Below are 9,126 nucleotides of genomic sequence, written 5' to 3'. Positions count from 1 at the left end.
TTCGCCCCCCCCCACACGTGGCAGACCTTGCTGGTGGCCAGGCCCAGACACACGCCTCGCCCCTGACCGGTCTCAGCCCAGAAGGTGTAGATCCACAGTGCTTAAGCAAAGGGTGCCTGAACTGTGTGGGGGGGCTGGGATATGAAATGGCCGTGACACTGAGGCACACCCGTACAGTCACTGTCCTGCTCCAAATGCCACTAAGACACCACCATCTACATCGGTCGCCTTCGTCCTGGTCCCTCTGCCAACAATGAATCTACACCCATGAGCTTAGGGTGTAGTTTCAGCCAGTGGGAAGAGGGTGGTCTTCAGGGAACTCCTGGGATTGTCCCACAGGAGGGGACCATGTCTCCCCTGTGGCCGGACGCTCTCCTGACTGAGTGAGACACCGAGGACTGCACCGTGGTCTTGCCTGTGACCGTGGGGGAGGCCGAGAGCGGCGGGGAGCCCAGGCCTTGCTCCTCCCCTGACTTCTATTTGGCGAGAGAACAATCTGCCCACCCCAGTCACTTCGAGTTGGGCTTTTCTGACACTTGCCGCCAAGAATGTCCCACAAGATGTCCTCTCTCACACTGGGAGCCAGGGAAAGGCCGGCCTGGGCACAACGGGACCTCTCTGTAAGCTATCAGACAGTCAGACATCTGAAAGGTCGGCGGCACGCAGTGCTGACAAGGATGCAGGACAGTGGGCAGTCCACGGAGGGAGGGACGAAGCCTTCTCGGAAAGTCCTTTGGAAGAAGCGCTTAAAACCTAAAACACGTGTCCCTCAGCTTCGGTGGGCCTGCTTTTAGATATCAAGGTTTCTGAAGTAAAAATGTCAGAATTAATACAAAACGAAATAAAACAAAAACCTGGGTACGACCCCAGTGTTCCCCAACAGAGGTCTGGACAATTCTATAATGGCTTTTCCATGCTGTGGGTTATAACGACGTTGTTTTAGAATGAGCTTCATGTAATGGTCTAGATGGAGTCCATGTGATATTGTGCAGTGAGTGAAACAAGTCCCATGTTGGTATCTTAAAGAGACACGAAGGAAACTCCAAGTGCACCTGTCTGTGCAGTTCCCAGAAGCACGAGTCAGTGGCAGGCTACACCCCTAAGTGTGGCGTCTGGCTGCCTCAGGCCCGCGGGCTGGAGAAACGGTGGCCTTTTTCTTTACGGACTGCTGCACTGTGAAGACCGACTGCTGTGCTTTGACGTTAAAAAAAACTGGAGGCCAAGTGAGCGGATGGGAAGGGAGGCGGGGAGGCGACCGCTGGTGCGCAAAGGCGGACGAGGGGGCAGCAGCTGGAGGGCGCACGGGCCACCGGTCGGGAGGCGGACGCGCGACGGGGCCGGCCCGACGCTTCGCCGGTCGCTATTCTGTGGACGGCTGGCCCGACGGGCTCGGCGCAAGCGCGAGCGTGCAGACCCCGAGCTGGGAGGGAGCTCGGGCTCCTCTATGAGTCCCAGATAAGGACCTGGCTGTCCCCAGACTTGCCGACTTGCCCACTTGCAGCGTCCAACCTCTGCCCCGGGGAGACGGGCATGGGGAGTGCCACGAGTGAACCAAAAATGCCATCGGGAGGCGGCGGTCTAGATAGAGAAATATGGAGAAAATCGTTGATTCTAGAACATTCTCACCAGGCCTCGATTCGGCTGCTTTGATGACTGCCTCTCCCCAGGGGGAGCTGAAGAATTTGGGTTTGGGGTCCTTGGGTTCAGTCCTCGGTGCTGGACGACTTGGTAAGAAGCGGTGGCACTCACACGGGCTTCCTCTCCTGCCCCGAGCGAGTCTCAATGCTCTTTACACTCACACGAGGGGTGGGGGAGGAGGCTTCGCAGGCCCAGTGAGGGCCGGTGAGATTCGTCTGCTGGCCGCAGCGGTGCGCTCGGGTTCTGGCGTCCTGGTGGACACCGTACTCGGAGGGCGCACGACGTAAACTGAAAGACAAACGGCCGTGAGGCGCGAAGAGGACGCGGCATACCACTAAGTGCGCGCCGCCCGCCTGCGGCCCTGCGGCACGTGGAGGAACGGGTGGCCAGGGGCCACAGGAAGCCTTAATCAATGGTGGCGACAGCCGGCGACGCATCAGTTGCGGGAGTGTCACCAAGCGGTGCCAGAGAAGCATCAACGCAACGTGAGAAACGAAGTGTTTGTAAATACGAGCAACAGTGTTGTGTTCGTGAGAAAGCCATCCATCACCCGAGGCCAGAGTCGGTAAAAGATGCGCCCGGCTTGCTGGTAAGACGGGGCCATCAATCCCACCCAAGTCACGGGGTGGCTCGGCGCTGTCGCAGGCCCCAGAGAACAGACACACATGTTTATTCTTATTTGAAGACGAGTCCACTGTCATTTGGGGCTGGGGGAGGGGAGAGCCACCGAGAGCATGGGCTGGCAGTGGGCACAAGATCAAAAGCCACTTGGGAACATAAGTCCCCTCTGCCAGGGCACCTAGCCCAGGGGACATGGTGGGAGGGAATGGGAGGGCGCTGAGTGCCCATCACACTCTAGAACCTACCCAGGCAGGGAGGCGCCAAGCAAGAACACAGGGAGGAAGGGACAAGTCCCTCTCTGAGCACAGGAGATGGCTTGTCTGCTGGCTTCTGGGGAAATGGCACTTTTCAGGGATGAAGTCCAAGGATGGTGGGGGCAAATTATTGTCCTTGTAGGCTGGCAAAGGGGCCTGGCTCCATGGGCGTTCTTCTGGCCATTTTGGGGAAATGGTTTCATCCTTAGCATGGCATGAGGCAAGGGTGTCTGGGTGGGCCCACAGCCGTCTGGTGTCTGCAGTCACACGGACCGGGCTGGCCCCGGGCAGACGAGTTTTCCACCACGGCCTTCCACGCAGATCCCCCTGCTAAAGGACCGCCTCGGGCTGGGGAATGCCGGGCGCTCTGCAGGCACCGGCCACGGGCAGACCCACGTGTGGGGGTCTGCGCTTGCTGGGGGCCGTCTCAGTGGGGCGTGTGGATGGGGATCAAAAGCGTGTGGAAGGAGGTGGACCCACGTCTGGGAGCTCTGCTCTAGGGAGTGCGAACTGGCAGGACACCTACTTGTGGTCAGGGGAGGCCAGGGGCTTCCAGCAGAGGGACGAACAGTCTGACCACAGTAACAGAAAAAGGGAGAGGGACAGGGACATGGGCAGGCACACGTGGGGTTGGGAGGGTGCAGACGCTCCCTGGGGACTGTTTCTAGGTGTGGGTGATACGGGAAGGAAGGTCCCAGCTGACAGTGGGCCTGGGGAGTGGTGATGGAGGCCCCAAGAGAGGAGGAGGATGGGATGGGCTAAGGCCTGGGGACGGGGCTTCCTGGTAGGGGCCCAGCTGGCGTGTTTACTCAGAGGGCGGGGAGCTGGGCTGAACCAGGGTTTGTAGGAGGGGAGAGAGTGCCTGGATGAGGATTGTGCCTCCCCGATAGCTTGTGACACGTACAAGAAAAAAATTAATGCTAAGGACTCCTGTTCATTTGTGACCTAATCTAGAAAGATTCGGATTCTGGATGGAGGTAACTCTGCCGTCACTACTGAACACCTCGTCGTCAGGTGGTCTGGGACGTAATTTCTAAAATATGTTTGACACTTGCCCAGTCAACTGCCAAAAGGCTCTTACTCCAAATCTGGGACCACCGAGACACAGCTACCCTCGAAAATATGCATCATCGGAAAATATGCATCATTTATTTACCAAGCAAAAAAGGGGGCATTATTCAGTGGAACCAAAGCCTCCTTCTCCCTGAAAACCCGTTTCTATTTTCCACGTATGACTAATTTTTAATCTCAGTGACTGAGCGGTAACGCCATTGTCGCTGATGCTGACAATGGGGTTTTTAAAGAAGCATATGATAGATGTTGCCTTCGTGGTGTCCTTTTTTGGTTATTGTTCCTGTGGCGTTCTGAATAAAATGAGTTCAGCCTCTGTGAGGCTCTAGCGAATCCGGGCACATCCGTAGATTAGATGCCATCTTTATGCAAAGTTTCCGCAGTACACACTCTGAGGCCGTCTACACGACAGAAGCCTTCCGTCTAGCCATTATTCACCAAAGCAGGAAAACAGCTATTTACCTAACGTCCATTTGTTAAGAAGGCAGGAAAATGGCATCTTTAATAACCTCAAACAAAGGCAATACGACTTGTAAAACTGGATTGTAAAGGAAGGGAGCATGGGCGTAAGCGCCTCCTCTGTCTTCCCTGAGTGTACATTTTCAGGCAGATCTCTCGTCCCGTGACGGGGTTTTAAGGTCACAAGACAGTCCCGCCCGACCAGCCGTGCGAGCAGGTGCCATCCTCGACTTCTCTCATTCTCGCCTCCTGCCATCCTCAGCGGGCCATCTTCACTGCCGTCTCCCACTGGACGGAGGCGCCGAGCTCCCCGCGGGCCTCCGGGCCCCAAGAGCTGTCCTGCCCACGGAGGCCCAGCTCTCCCTCCACAATGCAACGGAAGCGCGCTGTCGTCTTTCCTAGCCTGACAGCGCCCCCCGCACCCCGGGCCTGCACGAGCACATCCACGCCCTGCCCGGCCTGCGTCCCCGCCTCCAGGGACCGCCCGCCCGCGCTCGGTCTGCGCATGTGCCGCCCCGCCCGCCTTCCCAGCGGCCCCCGCGGCCGCGTCGAGTTGCTCACGTGGCGGCGGCTGCTGAGCACGCACGACCCAGTCGCCAGCCGCGGGACGTCGTGCCTGGCGTAGGTGCAGTCGCTTTGTGGGTGCCAGGGGCCCTCGAAGAGCTGCAGAGGAGGTGGGGTGCGGCCTGGGGGTGCCAGGGTCAGTGCGGGGGCGGGTGGGGCCTGAACGGGGCTCTGGCCTTCCCTTCAGGGAATCCCCGACCTTGCCCTCCGCCCCGCCACCCCCGGGCCCTGGCGCCCGCCTCCCCTCAGCGTCCCATTATCAGGTGCCTCTTCCCCGCCTCCTTCTCCTCCCATGACCCCCCTCTGCGCAGGACCCTCCGGGGCCCCCTGAGGCTCCTCCCCCTCCCACAGCGACGCCTTGGGGGGCACTCCACCGCACCCCCTTGCTAGGGGCCTTCTGCCCCGGAACCTGAATCCCCAACTCCTGCTGCCCGGCACCCTGGGGACGGGTTTGCCGCGTGCAGCTGCCCCTCACTTCCCGAGCTCCCGTCCGCCTCCCTCTGCCACCTTGGGAGTGCGCGTTCGTCGTGCAGCGGCTCGGGTGTACAGCTGCTTTTTCTTTTCCTTTCGGTCTGTGTCGCTAAAGCCGTAGTGCTCACCTAGAATTGGCAAACGGGCTATTTTCTGGAGTGCGTGCCTGCATTCAGAATGCGGAATTGCGGTATTTAACGATGACACAAAAAACCTGGGAAAATGCTCAGGACTTCTTAACTGAGTTGCTAGAGACCCGAGTGAAGCAGGAGGGGGTCCGGAGCGAGAGCCATCTGTTGGCTGTCAGAAGCAATAGACCTCACAGGGGGTGCGCTTTGCTGTCCTCTTGGTCGTGGGTTAGCTGTTGCCGTGTTTTAGATGTGGGTTCAGCCAGCCAACCACTGGCACAGGCGCAGCAGGCCATGCATGGAATGTCCCCGCCGCATGGGCCCAGGCTCATGACAGCTGACCTGTCACTTGCCCTGGGGTCCTCTAATGCATCGCAGCCCTGTATGTTTTCTTGCCGTTGGGGCGACACAAGTACAGATAAAGAAGAGGTGATGGGAGATGGTCAAGCGTCCGATTTGCAGCGGTTCTGGGTGGAGGATGAGCTAACAGATGACACCTTGGCTGGGTGAATCGCGATTTTCGATCCCAGGCCAGCTCAGCTCCTGTGAACGGCCGAGTGTGATCGGCCCCGTCCGGACACTGGTGGGAAACGGGATGGGGGCCGCGTGCGTGCGCGGGCGCGGCTCAGGGAGTCTGGCACCAGGCTGGAGGAGGCGGGGGAGGCGATCTTACCGCTTTCCGGTGCCGTCTGTGTTTCTTCCCGTCAAGGACATCCTTTCAGTGTTGGCTTTGCATGTTCTCCTTTGAGAGTCACATGAAAGTATTTTTTGATGAAAGGGAGAGAAAACTACTGAGCAGATGAAGCTAGAAAGCTCAAAGAAAGAGCAAAGGAGCTGGACCAAAATGAGCAGGGGCGATGCGGGGAGGCCAGGCCTGAATCCGGCGTGTGCTCTCTGCGTTTCGTCGTGGACTCCGTCCTCCTCGTGCTCCAGTCTTCGTTCCTTCACCCGTGACCCTTTTCTTCCCCGTCATTCTGATCACTCCTAAAACACGCATTTCGTGTTCACATAAACTACACTTCAAATTTCAGAAAGCGCGCTGCCTCCGCACTGTGTGCGGGAATGGAGGTCGGTTCCGGGAGGGGCGGGTTTGGTCATTCACTACTCGGGGTCCTTGACGTGGCTGCCGCCGCCCTCTTGCTGAGTTCTGGTGGACCAGGCACCACTGGCTGGGGATGTCAGGTGGCCTGGACCTGATCTGCTTAGGTCCTGAGTGTCAGGTTGGGTTTCCCGTGGCCACATGCAGGACGCATTGGCGGTGGTCGTCTTAGTGTCTTAACGGCAGGTTTAATCATTTACCGTGACACGGAAGTGCCTTCTCTGTTTCCTTGCCACTTGTAGCGGTGCCTGAAAGAGGAAAGTACATTCTCCACTTGGAACAAAGCTCCAGGCCAGGACGATCTCGTCATCGAGCAGGTTGTCCTCTGCCCCGTCCCTCTGGAGGAGGCGAAGTGGGGAGGCAGAGGGCCTGCAGTGGGCGCGGTGGGAGGGCCCGCGACATCACCCTCTGTCCTCCAGTCTGGCCTCTGCGGTGGAAACGGGACCTGCACGCCTTGTTTTAACCCCGTCTTTCCCCGCTGAAGTGGAAGTTGAGACTCCAGGCAGGCTGCAGCCTGGCCGGTAACGTGAGCTGCTGTCTGCGGCAGGAAATCGGTCTCTTGCACGTTCGTGTGAGCACCGAGAGGTGAGGCTCCCGTCCTGAGGACTGGCCCTCCTTGGCTGCCGTCTGTCCTTCTGTGCTTTGGTTTTGTTTTAAATAAATGATCTTGTCAGAAAGCATTGTAAACATGGCAGCGACCAGCGTAACCACACACAGACTCGAACCGACCGTAGCGTGGAGGGCGTTAGGCACACAGTTGCCCCCAACCTTTCTTCACCCCTCGCGTCGGCTTTCCGCAGCTCCTGTGTGGGATGGCAGTGTAAAGAGCTCCCTTTGTCCAGCAGAACAAAGAAAACCCGAGGGAAAAAACTGGGGGAGCTTTTGCTTTTGAAAAATGTGCCACTGTCAGTGAGTCCGGCTCGGTGACGAGATGTGCACCTCAGTTCACAGTGAACGGAACTGAATCAGAATCAGGTGGTTCGAGCTGTGTTGTTTTATTTTTTATTTTTTTATTAAAAATCATTGGGGCGACATCGATTAACAAAAGAACTATGTTTTAAATAGTTGTTTGCATTTTTGACTGAAGCCCCTGGCCTTGGAATACAGAATTTAATTGATATTTTCTCTGAGTCACGTTACATCCTGTTCACTGATTTACATGTGCGTGTTGGATTGGCAGCCGAGGTGGCACCCTGTGCCATGCCTGCTCAGGCCAATTACGTTTGGTTTTCTCTCCGTTTGGGTATTGCTTACGAGTATATTTTTCGTTCTGATTACTTCCTTAAAAGTTACTTTCGAAGACCGTTTTTCTAAATTGGTGGTTTCTGGGCAGTCGTATTGGAGGAGAGCAGAGGTGGGTGCGGTGGGTGACGGGGCGCTGGCGTGGCGTCCGCTCTTGCCTGGCCCCAGGTCTCCTGAAGGAGGGAGCCGGGCCAGGGATGCTTCTGAAGCGCCACCGACTCTGCGTGGAGTGGAGCGCTCGTCCCCCTTCCCTGTTCGTAGCCCTCCCATCCTGCCTCCCAGGAAGAAAAGGGGGCTCTGTTAAAAAGATCGGAGACCTTAACAAGATTATCCTGAATCTCCTCGTTTTTAAAATGGCAGGCTTCCTAAGTGAGCTGCGGGTGTACACATTTACGCATAAACGTGTCCCGGGCCTGCACAGAGCGCCAAGCCAGTGCAGATGAACAGCCATGAAAAGCCGTCCGAGAAGAGAGGCCAGGTGAGCGCGTGGTGCCCATTCCTGCAAACGCGAGAGGGCGGCCAGTGAACTCAGCGTGTGACTTTCCGACGGGAGCCCATCTGGACGTAAGTCGGCAGAGCCGGGGTGGGCAGTGGTGTCAGCATAGTTCGCCTCCGGTGCCCCTTCCTGGTGGTGGCTGAGCTTGGGGTGGCTGGCCTGGCATGGCTGCCCATGCGCTGCCTGTTCCACCCTGCACGTGGGCCACAGGGCTGAGACGCAGGCCACTTTCCGAAGCTCAGTCAGAGGCGCTAGAAAGGTGGCCCCTCTGAGGACAGTCCCTGAGGGGAAGGCTCTGTACGGGGCCACTTGCGGGGCCGCACTGCAGGGCCCTGTGTGCTCTGGGGTTCCTGTCTCCATCCTCGTGAGCTCCAGAGGGGTGGCCGGCCCCTCCTGAGCCTAGGGCATCAGTCCCACTCGCGGTCACTGGTGTCCTCTCTGTGCTGGGCAAAGTCCCGAGGCCACAAAGAGGTGCTGGAGATGGGCGGAGCTGGCCCTGGGTGCACGGGAGGTGGTCTCTGAGGATGGGGCCCTGCTGGCCTTGCCACCAGGCACCCTTGGGGAGGGAGATGGCACTGGAGCAAACACCAGCCAGGGTGAGGCCACAGGGAAAGTGAAAAGCAGACACAAGAAAAGTAAAGGAAAAAAAGTTGGAAGAGAAAAGGCCGAGAGAGCTCGAGGAGGAAGGCCCTGGGACAGGTGCGAGATCTGGGGCGCGACCCCAGAGACGCCGCGGGAAGCGCGGGCAGGGGAAACGGACGGGGACTGGGGACCAGAGAGTAGGGGCACCCAGCGGCAACAAGGAGCCGAGCAGAGAACCCAGAAGAAGGACAGGCAGTGGACGGAGGACCAGCTACAAAGGGGAGGGAGAGGGAGCAGGTGCGGGACGAGGACGCGGGGGTGGGGAGACACACGGGTTGAAAAAACTAAGAAGAAAATGGAAAATGAGGTGGCGGCACCAAGATAGGACTTGTTCCGGGGAGTCAGGAACCCCAATCAGCCCGTGGTTTCCAGAGAAGGAGGCCGACAGCTTGAGGGGCAGGCAGCTGGGGCATGGCCGAGAAGGGTCTGTGCCTTGCTCAG

Source organism: Pteropus medius, unplaced genomic scaffold (assembly GCF_902729225.1).
Source record: "Pteropus medius unplaced genomic scaffold, Ma_sr-lr_union100, whole genome shotgun sequence".
NCBI classification, from domain to species: Eukaryota; Metazoa; Chordata; class Mammalia; order Chiroptera; family Pteropodidae; genus Pteropus; species Pteropus medius.
Note: the sequence above shows the minus strand (reverse complement) of the source record.